Source organism: Rhinopithecus roxellana, chromosome 20, assembly GCF_007565055.1.
Source record: "Rhinopithecus roxellana isolate Shanxi Qingling chromosome 20, ASM756505v1, whole genome shotgun sequence".
NCBI classification, from domain to species: Eukaryota; Metazoa; Chordata; class Mammalia; order Primates; family Cercopithecidae; genus Rhinopithecus; species Rhinopithecus roxellana.
This window is the reverse complement of record NC_044568.1, coordinates 38169617-38184191: the sequence shown is the minus strand read 5'-3', so window position 1 is coordinate 38184191 and position 14575 is coordinate 38169617.

The following is a 14575-nucleotide window of genomic DNA, read 5'->3' as shown; positions in this document are numbered from 1 at the left end:
GCATTTTAAAATACTTTCCAAATGGTTCTATCTGAGACACGCCTAATCAACAGTATTGTCCTTCAACTGTAAATGAGAGTCTTGGGACTAAAAGGGCCAGGGTGGTTCATTCAGGGACATACTCTGAGACTCAGAGCTGAAAATAGATCAGTGGTTCTTGATCCTGAAGCACATGGAAAACAAAGAAAAACAAAAGAGTCAAAAGCCAAAGGTGATTCTAATTATCAGTGAGGATTGAGACTCAATGAATAAGATCTAAATCTGATTCCCATTCTAGTACTCTCTGCACAAGTAATATATCTCTTTTATCTTCAGCTACTTGTTTTTGGAATTTTTGGTCACCAAATTCCACAGATAAAAATAAAATAGATAACAGATCTATGTGTTTAGCAGATCCAGAAGATAGGATTCCTCCCATGGCAGTTTGTGAGATGATATTGATAAGACACAAATTGAAAATCAAGTAACGTTGATAGAAACAGCAAGAAAGTCACTTTTCTTTCAATTTTTAAAATTTTTTTCTGATGATGTCAAAGATAAAGTCAGATAAAGTCCATTTGAAGTTACCGTGGTGTTATCTTATTTATCAATATCTTTTTGTATGAAAGAGAATGAGGAGGCATTGGCAGAGAGTCAAGTGTGTGAGTTTGTGTGTTGTGCATTGTATTTATTTCCATAGTTACCTTTATTTATAGAAAGTAACATGATAATAAGGTTAAATTTTCTTTTAAAATTAGCTTTCAGTAGTCTACTTTGGGAAATGTATTTTTATGTCAGTAATATTAAATATTAATTTTTAACTAGTCCAGGCTTATGACTATTCAGGAAATCATTGCAGGAATAATAATGACTGTTACCAAACATACTTTTCCATTCAATCAAAGCCTTTGACACTTCATTCAAGAACTCTCTTGTCTGTTACATCAAGGATCATGTCAAATATTCTTAAAGGGAATCTTCTGTTCCAGTAATTTTTGTGATAATCCCACCATATGTTACTATTTTGGAAAAGTTGGTAGAGAGATGAAAATATCAAAGTAGGCATATGTTTTTATGAAAGTTTCAGAAAAGTGTGTTTATTTTGACTTATGTCTAAATTAGATTCCTAACAGCTGAATGAAATGTAAATTAGTTGTTTTTGTTGCAGAAGATAGACATTCCATAAAACATGGTATCAATCATCTTAGAAGTGCTTTATTTCGGTCTGTGATGTGAGGGCCAGCATGATCACTCTTAACAGCTGATAAGAATGAACAGCAATAAATGTTCAAACACTCAGGACATGCATGGAAGTAGTCAGGTCGTGCATGTCCTTTCAGTCTTCAGGGTTTTTGTACCTACCACTCTCTCTAAACAGAAATCTTCCTCTTCTTCCTTTCTCCTTTTTTCCTAACCTGCATTTCTGAAAAGCTCCTCAGGTAATTTTGATCAACAGGCAGGTGGGAGTGACTGATCTAGTTCAAACTTCTTCATCTATAAAAAATAAATTAGCACCCACACAAAGCCTTCCTGATGCTACTATGTCAGATCTCTAGAGCACCCTGCATTCTTTTACTTTCATAGGATTGACAAAAATCACAACAAATCACAAAGTGGCATATGCTGAGAGCCTATTGAAGTTTTTAAGATTACTTTTTCCACATAAGTTCCTTGAGCATAAGACCATGTCTGTCTCAAGCATCCCTTTAACCCATTGCTTTCCTAGAATCGGGTGTGGTACATGACAGATACACAATATATCAGTGGTCCCCATCCTTACCGGAACCAAGGACTGGTTTTGTGGAAGACATTTTTTTCCATGGATATAGTGAAGGGGTGGGTAATTTCAGGATAAAACTGTTACACCTCAGATAATCAGGCAGGCATTAGATTCCCGTAAGGAGCACACAATCTAGATCTCTTGCCTGCACAGTTCACATTAGGGTTTGTGCTCCTATGATAATCTAATGCCACTTCTGATCTGACAGGAGGCAGAGCTCAGGCTGCAATGCTGCTCACCTCCTGCTGTGCCAGCCCAGTTCCTAACAGGCCATGAACCACTCCTGGTCTGCCTCCTGGGGTTTGGGGACCCCTGCAATATGTGTCTTCTTAATAAATCTGAAAAAGCCTTTCTAATTCTATAGGGACCATGACCATAAACACACAGTATTGTATTGGGAAGTGCTTTGGACTGTCCAGAATGTTAGACGAATGCAAAGGAGGGGTGAAACTTTAACATTATTGCCAATATCATTTTCTTCTCACTGATTTATTCAGGAATGCAGGTTACCTGACTCTTGGGTTTCCTGCACTAGAAGACTTAAAGCACTACCTCTGAACAATATAGAAAAAATGGACTAGATATATAAGTACCAAGGACCTAGCATAGAATACAGGTTATTATCTAAAATCATGAGCTAATCCAGAAGCTTCAGCATGTTAATGCCTGAGGGAGTAGAAAAAGAGACAACATAGGTTTTTATGATGGAATGGTTGCTAGATTTAGCAGAGGAAAATTCAGGGCAACTAGTTCAATTTGAATTTCAGATAAGTCACGCACACACACACAAACATATACATGTACACTTGGCCCTCCATATCTGTGAGGTTAGCATCCATGAATTCAACCAACTGTGGATGGAAAATGTTTGGGGACAAAAATGGATGATTGTGTCTGTACTGACATGTAAAGACTTTTTTTTCTTGTCATTATATCCTAAATAATATAGAACAGCTATTTGCATAGCATTTACATTGTATTAGACATTATAAGTAATCTAGAGATTACTTTTATGTAAGGGACTTGAATATCTGGACATTTTAGTATTCATGAAAAAGGGGATGTGTTCTGGAGTTGATTCCCATGATGTTGAGGAATGACTATGTAGTATATGTGTATCCTATATTTTTAAAAGCTCTATTCATTTTATAGCTCAAATTTACATTTAACCAGTTTTAAAAATGAAACTTAGGCATATCTTAAGAAGTGTACTTGAGCACTCAGCAATCCATGAATCCGGCAGCCCCAGACTGCAAGTGGCTGGGTGGTTGAACTCCACTGGGGAGTACAAGGAAATAACTTTTGTAAGGTGTTCTTAGAAACAGGACAAAAATATTTGATTGGTTAAAGTGGAAAGTTCTTAGTTAGAGTTTAGTGGGCAGTTTTCGATTGGCGAAGTCTCTACTTAGGGGTTAGTTCATGGTTTTTGGATAGGTTCCACTTAGTTTTGTTGTTTTGTTTTGTTTTTTACTAGGGTATGAACATTCACTGTGAGTTGAATTTCAGTTTGCTTGATTAGAAACTCAAGTTGCTGGAGCCCTCTCAGCCTAATGGCCTCCCAATTAATTATTTTAACACTGGGCATCTTACTTTTCATCTGGAACACTTGTACCATAGGGTAACAATAACACAACAATAACAGTAAGATACTGTCTAGAGCATGATTTCATTCAGAAAGTTTTGGCTAAACCTTAGAGGCAGGAACTTTATACACTGGAGACTGACTAGAAACTGGGAAGGAGGAGAAGAGAGTGTGGAAAGAAGGGTCTTAAAATGGAGAGCTTAATGAAGAAGATATCTTAGTAATTTGTTTATCCTATGGGTGAAAGTTCTAGCTGAATTACAAATATTGGCAGGAGTAGCTTCCATAAAAGTCTCCAGTGTTTACAAAATAGCTGAGGGGAAGTAAGGAATATTCAGTGTTTCAGTTGCCTTGTAGTTTGTCTAGACAACAGGTCACTTGCTCCTGGGATTTGTGGGGATGAGTTGAGATGAGTTTCACTGAGTTAATATGATCCCAGGGTGAAGCAATTGGCCAGATGAGGGGTAGAGAGTGTTTAGAAAACAGCTTGAATTTCACAAAGCTGGAACAAATATCTTATTGGCCCTTGATCTGAGCTTAGATTAATTTTTTGTAAAAAATAACAAGATTATAATCCATGCTGTGGATCATTTAGCTCAGATTTTAGAATTAATCATAGGGAACAAACTGAAAGATTGATAAACATAGTGGAAAACATAAATGAGCAATCAGGGTCAGGAACTTTGGCTAAGACATATGCTGCATGCAAATTTAATATAATAGATATATATAAACATTTTGATGTTTACTCTGTACCCAAACTGTTTCCAGAGCTCAAGTTCTATTTTCATGGCAATCCTTTTGCAGAAGGTATTATTGTTTTCTCCATTTTACTGATCAATACATTGAGACTTAAATAGATTAAATAATTTGCCAAGATTCCCTGGCCAGTAAATGACTGAGTTAGGTTTTAAACAAGGTACTGGCACCACAGCTTCCAAGGGATAAACTATCATTTTATTTTTTCCTTGAGTCATACTATCTGATATGGTTTGACTGTGTCCCCGGCCAAATTTCAACTTGAATTGTATCTCCCAGAAATCCCACATGTTGTGGGAGGGACCCAGGGGGAAGTAATTAAATAGCATGGTCTTTCCCGTGCTATTCTTGTGATAGTAAATAAGTCACACAAGATCTGATGGGATCAGTAAATTACCAGGGGTTTCTGGTTTTGCTTCCTCCTCATTTTCTCTTGCTGCTGCCATGTAAGAAGTGCCTTTTGCCTCCCGCCATGATTCTGAGGCCTCCCCAGACATGTGGAATTGTTAGTCCTATTAAACCTCTTCTTCCCACTCTGCGGTATGCCTTTGTCAGCAGCATGAAAAAGGACTAATACACTACCCTGTAAAACTTTATTTAATTGTAACCTTTGATGGCAACATGGGCAAAATAACAACCTTCACATTTCTCTCAGTGCTACCCAAGAAATAAAAATAGTCCAAGAAGAGTGGTAAATGGCAATCAACACTCTATCCAAATGTAGGGAGACACAGAGATCAGTAGGAATTATAGAACAGTGGCAACTCCTTCCTCATCTGAAAAAGAGCAGTGTCTGCTCTTCTCTAGGAAATTATAGCCATGTATAAGTGAGGGTCAAATAGTGACAGAAATTGATATTTCAAGGGATTAAAGAAATTCAGATTAGTATGTAAAATCTCTGACTGAATCTTGACAAGAAGGTAACTGATTTCTGTTTTTCTTTTGTTTTGATTTTAATAGCATGAGGCCAACAAGGTATAACATGCAACTCAGATCTTGCATGAGTTGGCTTTGGTCCAAGAAGGACAGTATGAGACCTTAACCCTCCGTTGTGCTATGCAGACCTGGATTGCTTTTTTCTCAACCTGCGTAGAAATTCCAGAGTGACTCTACACCTCTTTCAGAGATGCTCTCCTAGGATGTGACTGGTACAGGGCCCCATTTCAGCCCAGGAGAAGAAGAGCTAATGAGACTACAGTGTCACATTTATCTCCATTCCCCGATGTGACTGATGGTGGAACTTTCATTTACAATTATTTTTGTTTAATCAAAATCAACGAGGCCTTTGGCCAATGTTCTTTTAATGCAAAGTTAGTAAAGGACTTAACTAAGTAATGAGGTCATTCAAGAGTCTATTTATTATGAATAGCAACTATTCTGTGGAACTACTTTCTATAACTATGGTGAAATTTCTACTTAAAATTATATTGTTTTATTTTCTCTTTTCTTTATAGATACAAAAGTGCAGCCATTCTGTGATCCCTTTGAAAGGACTGTCTGTGCATACAATGAGACTTAGACATTAGCACAGGTATTTCTATCATGGACTATCACCATTTCTAATGTACTTCACCTGGAGGGTAAATAGCAATTGGTTTTCAGGGGCAGGAGAAAAAGTTAAGTTGAGGCTGATGTATCCTTTAAGGGGAAAAGACAACAACCAAAAAGTCATGTAACAATTTTGTTTATTTATTTTTTTGATACGAAGTCTTGCTCTGTCACCCAGGCTGGAGTGCAGTGGTGCTATCTTGGCTCACTGCAACCTCCAACTCCCGAGTTCAGGCGATTCTTCTGTCTCAGCCTCCCAAGTAGCCGAGATTACAGGCGAACACCACCACACTCGGCTAATTTTTCATAGTTTAGTAGAGACAAGGTTTCACCGTGTTGCCCAGGCTAGTCTCAAACCCTGGAGCTCAAGCAATTCACCTGCTTTGGCCTCCGAAAGTGCTATGATTAGAGATATGAGCCACCATGCCTGGTCAACAATTTTTTGAAAAGTATTGCTCCCTTTTATTTAGTACTCTTAATTCTTTTTATTTATCTTTTTTTTTTTTTTTTATGATGTCTTTCTCTGTTGCCCAGGCTGGAGTGCAGTGGTGCAATCTTGGCTCACTGCAACCTCGGCCTTTTGGGTTCAAGAGATTCTCCTGCCACAACCTCCCGAATAGCTGGGACTACAGACATGTGCCACTGCACCTGGCTAACTTTTTCATTTTTAGTAGAAACAGGGTCTTACCATGTTGGCCAGGCTGGTCTTGAACTCCTGACCTCGTGATCCGCCCACCTCGACCTCCCAAAGTGCTGGGATTACAGGCGTGAGCCACTGTACCTGGCCACTTTTGATTCTTGAGTAACTCAATTAAGTAAAATACTTTCTGGTTTTAAGTGAAAAATAAATTAAAGCTCAGAGAGATTAAGTAACTTGCCTAATATCTCACAGCAAGCTAGTAGGAAAACTAAAACACAAAGCCCTCTTTCTCTGGCTGTGCTCCCCGCTTCCTCCCTGAACCGCATCACTAAATACATCAGTCCTAACCTTAAAGAGGGCTCCAACACACAAGGATTCACAAATATAGAATTGAGTAAAGAATTGATTTAGAATTGGAAAACTTGTTACAATGAAATACAAATTTAAAAAAAATGACAAAACATGCAAACATCACAAAATCTGAGAAGAAAAAAATGTAATCTCTGTATAAAATGACTGTATATCTACAGATACAACATTTTTTTCATAAAAATTTTACTCTCTGATTGCCTCTTTTAATGACAATTATTTTTGTGGGAATTTTTTTTTATTAGAGAGAGTAAAACAAATCAGTCTCTCCTTTAAAATAGTTTAAAAAATAAATTAATTTAAAAATTAAAGCTATTAAAAAATTTTCACTAACTTAGAACAGCCATTGTTGTTGTTTTTTGTTTGTTTGTTTTGCTTTTTTTGAGACGGAGATTGGCTCTTTTTGCCCAGGCTGGAGTCCAGTGGCACGATCTCGGTTCACCGCAACCTCTGCCTCCCGGATTCAAGTGATTCTCCTGCCTCAGCCTCCCAAGTAGCTGGGATTACAGGCATGTGCCACCACCCCGGCTAATTTTGTATTTTTAGTAGAGGTGGGGTTTTTCCACGTTGGTCAGGCTGGTCTTGAACTCCCGACCTCAGGTGATCCACCTGCCTCGGCCTCGCAGAGTGCTGGGATTACAGGCGTGAGCCACCGCGCCCAGCAGAACAGCCATTGTTTGTAATATCATGAAGATATTTGATATTGTTAAATTTGGGGGAAACTCTATCAAGTTCCTTTTCCATAAGTTTAAATGCTCAGAGCATTTTGAATTTCTCTTATACAATAACTGGTTTTAAATACTCCGAATTGCAAATGGCTGGTACATATGGAAATCTGTAGGTTACATGATTAGCCTACTTCTGATACCAGTGAGCTTCCTTTTGACTAGATATTGATTAAGAACTGAATTCTTCGATTTTCCCTGAGCATTGCTGATGATTGGGAACTGTTTTGCAGGCTAGATTCTGCATCCGAATCATTCAGCATTGCTTCTCCTTCACTATGTAACTCTGTTGCCTGGCACCGTTCAGTCCGACATGTTCATATGGTAATAGGACCTCTAGACTTGCACTTTCCTACCACAACCCTTGCTGAGTTAACATGGCAGAGAGAAAGATAATTCTCAGAAGCCACTCCCACACCAGGGCAGCCAGCATTAATTAAAGCTGATATAGAAGTAACTGAAAACCACTTAAATATAAACTATTAAAGTAAAATTGAATGTATTCCCAATTCAACTTCCCCTTAACCAGATTCTCATGTCAAATGCTAGCTCCCTAAAAATACCATCCAAAAAAGTTTTTCTTTTTTTTTTTTTTTTTTTTTGAGACAGTCTCACTCTGTCACCCAGGCTGGAGTGCAGTGGCTTGATCTTGGCTCACAGCAACCTCTGCCTCCTGAGTTCAAGCGCTTCTCCTGCCTCAGTCTCCTGAGTAGGTGGGATTACGGGTGCCTGCCACCATGCCAGGCTAAATTTTTGTATTTTTAGTAGAGATGGGGTTTTGCCATGTTGGCCTGGCTGGTCTCGAACTCCTGACCTCAGATGATCCACCTGCCTTGGCCTCACAAAGAGCTGGGATAACAGGCATGAGCCACCGCACTCAGTCCCAAAAAAACCTTGTTAATAAGACTGAGGGCAACATCTGTATACAGTAAGGTTTGGAGTCTAGTTTAAGACAGATCTTTCAATGCATGGCTGGATTAAGGTTGAATAAGGATCGTTATATAATAGTTTAGGATAGATGGGCAGAGCAAAATGAGAAGTTTGAATCCAAATTTGAAGAGCCTTGAGAAGTAAATTAAACTTCCTAAATTGAACAGTTGGGTGTTCACTCATTTTTTTTTTCAGGATGCTCCTGAAACTAGCAACATTTTTTTGTGACTTTTATCTTCCCAGACAAGGGTTTTTTGTTTTGTTTTGTTTTATTTTTGAGACAGAGTCTTGCTCTGTCACCCAGGCTGGAGTGCAATGGCGTGATCTCGGCTCACTGCAAGCTCCACCTCCCAGGTTCACTCCATTCTCCTGCCTCAGCCTCACGAGTAGCTGGGACTGCAAGCGCCCACCACCACGCCTGGCTAATTTTTTAATATTTTTTAGTAAAGATGGGGTTTCACCATGTTAGCCAGGCTGGTCTCGATCTCCTGACCTCGTGATCTGCCCTCCTCCCACAGTGCTGGGATTACAGGCCTGAGCCACTGTGCCAGGTCGACAAGGGGTTTTTTAGAATAAAAAGTTGTGTTACTGAAGAGTAAAGTCATGTTTTTGAAAATGTCCACATAGAAAGTCATTGTCATGTAGCTAGTAAGATGTACAGGTGTCAATGATTTGGGTTCTTACTCCAAGTATTAATCCATGGCCTCTCCAAGAATGCTTTCAGGATCAAAGGCAAACTGAATTCATTGTGATTTAAATCATTTACTTTAGAAAAAATTACAAAAATATGTGGTGATGTGAACAGGTGTCCAACCTACATACAACAGGTGCCCTTCAGTATTTGGAAGGGGTCCAGGAAAGCAAGGTTTAAATTTCCTTAGCTTCATGATAAATGTCAGGAATCAGACTCTTGACCACTGTGTTATCTTACCACGCCCCCACAATGCCCCTAAACCTGATTAAAATAAAGAGATTTAGCTCTAGTCTAAGGCAGGTAGATTGAAAAACAAACTTGAGCAAGACTGCACTGAACCAAAGGCTATATTCTAAGAGAGCCTCCAATCTGAATTCTGTGAAGGTAACAAAGAACCATCACCCTTGACTCTTCTCCTCTCCACTCACCCCCGCCAGGTCCTTTTAATGGGTATACAATTTTTCTGGTAATGTGAGCACTTCAGTAATCAATGCCCTTTAGCATTGTGAATAGAAATAAGTAATACCATTACTTATTAATGACAGAAAAGTGCTAGGATGAAACATGTTTTTCGGCATATTTTCTGATTAGATGCAGAGACATTGCCTTTTATCTTGACTACTGGGGCACCTTACTTATTTCCTCTGCACCAGGCAGGAGGAATATGATACGCACACACACATACACACACACACACGCGCTTGCACATATTTCTCTCCTTAATCTTATGATTCTTACTGAATAGACACTTACTTGGCCTAAGTCAATTAACAAATATGAATAACTGTACTGTGCCAGGTACTCATTTTTATATAAATTTACTTCATTTAACTTGACATTTACAACATTACTATAACATGATTCTTGCATTTTTCCATTTTATAAATGAAGGCATCAAAATTCAGATAGTTTTACTAGTTTATCCAAAGTGGATATAGGACTCAAAAGATCTGATTTCAAACCTCAAATCTAAATAAATTGCATTTACCAACATGCCATGACCCCTTTACAGAATAATATATGTTTTGTCAGGTTAAAAATAAAGGCTAAGTGGTTTTATGTGTATTTGTTTGTTTATTCATTTATTTATTAGAAAGTTTAATCATTTTTATCTCTAACCATTAATGAACATTAAACATGGCCTCTAATTGCCTGGAATGTTTAAAGTGATCCAGTTTGCTTGACTCCTTTTACTTTATAAGATTTAAGGAAAACTAGCTTAAATACTCCTCTTTACTATACCTGGAACATCTTCAGAGATTTTTAGAGAGCTGGTATTTTACTTTGTTATTCCTTGCTCCAATTTCAATTTCTGATTTTTACTAATTCTAAAATTCCATCATACCTTGATTACTGCCTTTTTCTCTCTTTCTGGTGGCTACTCAAATGCATAAGTCAAACTTTTTCCTCCTTTTATAAAAACTCTGATAGAACTTATTGATAAAATTTTGGTGTACAATTCAATGTGTACTAACATTTTTAAAACGTTACTGACAGTGTTATGTGTGTGCTGTGTGTGTGCATGTGTGTCTGTGTATACATGCACACATGTAAGGTTGGAGTGGAAGTGAATGAAGGTCACAGTTTTGTACTGCAGAGACTGTTAAGCAGTAGGCTACTCTAACATTTCAAGTTTTTTGCTTCTATGGATACCCTGTCCTCAAAAACTAGCCCCCAGCCTTGTTACCAGGCTCTTCTCTTTGGCTCACTTGCTTCTCAATCTAGTTGAGTTCTTCCAACTCTTGTTACACTATTGGGGAATGTGTATTCTTGTTCACTCTAGATATGAAATGGAATATAGAGGAATATTGCTAGCAAACAATGTACTGTATTAGAGAGTTTCTCTAAATAGAGTGTCATTTGCTTGAAATCATGTCACTTCTTTAGAGGACAAGCAGCGGCGATTTCTTGTTATTTGAAGAACGGCGTACACACGTACACACACGCACACACGTATTTGTGCCTCACTACAAAAAGATGCAGTAGTAGTGGCCAATCTAGGTCTCCAGACTCCCTATCAATAGTTCCTAAATTAATCCTGGCTTCCCTTGAGCAAGTTAATTTAACCTTTCTCTCTTTCTTTAGGGCTTGAGGGGTCGGCTTTCCTGGGATTCGGGAGGGGAGTGCTTGCTGGGGTTCGTTCTGTGTTGTTCTTTCTTTCTTCTTTCTTTTTTTCTTTCTTTCGCTCTTTTTTTTCTTTCTTCCTTTCTTCCTTCCTTCTTCCTCCTTCCTTTCCTTGCATCCCTCACTCCCTCCTACCCTCCCTCTCACCTCCCTTCTCTTCTTTCTTTTCTTTCTTTCTTTCTTTCTTTCTTTCTTTCTTTCTTTCTTTCTTTCTTTCTTTCTTTCTTTCTTTCTTTCTTTCTTTTTTCTTTCTTTCTTTTTGAGGTGGAGTCTCGCTCTGTCACCCAGGCTGGAGTACAGCAGCATGATCTCAGCTCACTGCAACCTCTGTCTCCCACGTTCAAGAGATTCTCCTCCCTCAGCCTCCAGAGTAGCTGGGATTACAGGTGCGTGCCACCACTCCCAGGTAATTTTTGTATTTTTAGTAGTGATGGGATTTCACCGTGTTAGCCAGGATGGTCTCGATCTCCTGACCTCATGATCTGCTCGCCTTGGCCTGCCAAAGTGCTGGGATTACAGGCCTAAGCCACTGTGCCAGACCTTTGTACATCATTTTATATCACTCTTTAAAACACTACTTTTAAATAATTTCCAAGTTAATATTTGTGTAATAACACTTGAAACATTTATAAAGTGTAGTCTCTGATCCTATGAGCCATAGAGTAATCATTATCACAGTCCTCTTTGTGTCTTGTAAACTCTAGTTTTTGATAAAAACTCCCTAGCTTTACAAGTGCAACTATTTTTTCAGCACAATAAGTTATTAGCTACCTGGAAACATATGGTAATCCAGGTGTAAGCATCCCTGGATAACTGCCCGAGCAGCTGAATCCCCACCTGGTATTCTGCTTTTGGCCTGTAATCAAATTCTTCCTGCATTGGACCACTTGTTTTTTTCTAGATACAAATACCATTTTACTTTCGGACAGAGTGTTTGTCAAGAATGGCATTTACATTCTGTTGTATCAAAACATGTATTGATATTTGCTTATTGGGGTTGTTATAAAGAGAGAATACACAGAGAAGAACATAATTTTGGACTACTACCTCATACTATAACGGCAAGTAATCAAAATTCAATCAAATATAAAGAATAATGTTGAGGTAATGAGTATTCTATGTATGAGAGAGTGTGTGTGTGTGTGTGTGAATGGATCACTTTTAAAGTTCAGGGATGCATAAGTGTTCTAAGGCTCTTAGTGCTTCTTGAATCTTAGTGATGACAAAAAATCATTTAAACTGGGAAGGACAGGACTTCAAAAATGAATAAAAAGGAAAAAGTGGATTATTGGTTTCCACTCACTGAGATTTCCAGGTTATATACTTTTTCTACTGAATCAGAATGTCAATTTCAAAATAAGTCTGCAAGTGATGTGACAACTGTTCATCAAGCACTTACTAGGCACCTGGAAGATCTTTGTTTCTACTCAACAGGGAACTTTCATATGAGCACTGCCATCTCTGTGATTTTAATCCAGAGGAATTGTAAATTATTACTTACTATTTATTTATTAAAGTTGATCTCAAATTTCTATCTGAAACTGGTGATTCCTCAAGGATCTAGAACTAGAAACACCATTTGACTCAGTAAACTCATTACTGGGTATATACCCAAAGGATTATAAATCATTCTACCATAAAGACACATCCACGCACATGTTTATTGCAGCACTCTTTGCAATAGCAAAGACTTGGAACCAACCCAAATGTACATCAATGATAGACTGGATAAAGAAAATGTGGCACATATATACCGTGCAATACTATGCAGCCATAAAAAGGATGAGGTCATTCCTTTGCAGGAACATGGATGAAACTGGAAACCACCATTCTCAGTAAACCATCACAAGAACAGAAAACATAACACGACATGTTCTCACTTATAAGTGGGAGTTGAACAATGAGCACACATGGACACAGGGAGGGGAACATCACACTGGGGCCTGCCAGGAGGTGGGGGACAAGGGGAGGGATAGCATTAGGAGGAATACCTAATGTAGGTGACGGGTTGATGGGTGCAGCAAACCACTATGGCACATGTATACCTATGTAACAAACCTGAACGTTCTGCGCATGTACCCCAGAACTTAAAGTAGAATAATAATAATAATAACTAATCCTTCATATTATAATAATAATAAACTAATTTAAAAACTAATCCTTAAAGTATTATAATAATAATAATTTAAAAACTAATAAAAATAATAAACTAATCCTTGTGTTCTACTCTTCAATTTACAACAAAAAGAAGAAAGACTGTGGTCTTTGAAGGCAGATCAAAATTCCAACTCAGAAGAGTCTCTCGCTTATTTTTACCCTCCTTGTTCTCAGCAGCAAAGTAGGGCAAAAGCAATTCTCTCAGAAGGGATATATGGAGGATTAAGTGGAAGTGTGTAACTCGGTATTTCTCCTACTATAGAAATTTTGTTAAGTAATACTCTTGTTTGTCTATTGGCAGCCAGAGTTTTTGAACAAGTCAATCACTTGTTTCAGGGAATATAATAAAAGGGTCAGTTACTATAATACCGATTTTATTAAAAATTTCTTTAAGAATATTAAAATTGTAGTATATTAAATATCCAAGGTTAAGGTGAGAAATTCCTGCAGTTCCACACTTCACCAATAAATGTGTTTAATGTTCTGAGACATTGAAAATACCATTTCCAGTTCCTAAATAAGACAAATAAAAAGCAGTAATACCTATATTTCATAGATGCCTATCATTCAATTATAATTTAAATTAACCATTTATGAGAGTTGTGTAATCTCAGCTATATAAAGATACCAAAGGCTAAGTGCGAAAAATCCTTAGCAAAAGAGTTCCATTTCATCCCAGGCATTGTAGAAACAAAGCAAAACAACAAAAATATAGTGGCTTAGATTAGCCTCTCCCCTACCGCCCAAAATAGATGACACTATCAGGGCACCAAGTAGTGTATTCATTGTTTTTGACACCTTTCAAATATCAAACATATTTGTGAGTGAGGTACAATTAACTCTCATCCATTGTCTTTTGCTTACTAGAAAGTTTCCAGAGTTATAACATTGATATAATGGTTGGAGACATTCTAAGCTAATTTTGCTTTCTTATAAATGGTAAGGAAATTAAGAGAGTTTGCTGTTTTTGAATAACTAATGAAGTGATTCTTGAACTTTGCCTCTATATATCATTTTCTTTAGCACATGACTGTGACTGACTTTCCTTTTTTTTCCCCTCTATGTGCTCCCTTAGTTACCCTAGACACACATAAAAGAAGAATCCATTCTCAAAAAAAGAGGGAATTTTTTTTTTCTATTAAAAATCATAAACCCATAGGAAGTCCAAAGCACAATTTTCCCATTGAGTCAGCTCCATGTTCAAACTTTCCACTTCCTCTGGGTGCCTGGGAGTTCCAACTGTCATTCATCGATCTCTTTTCTCCCTTTATCTTACAGCACCTAACAC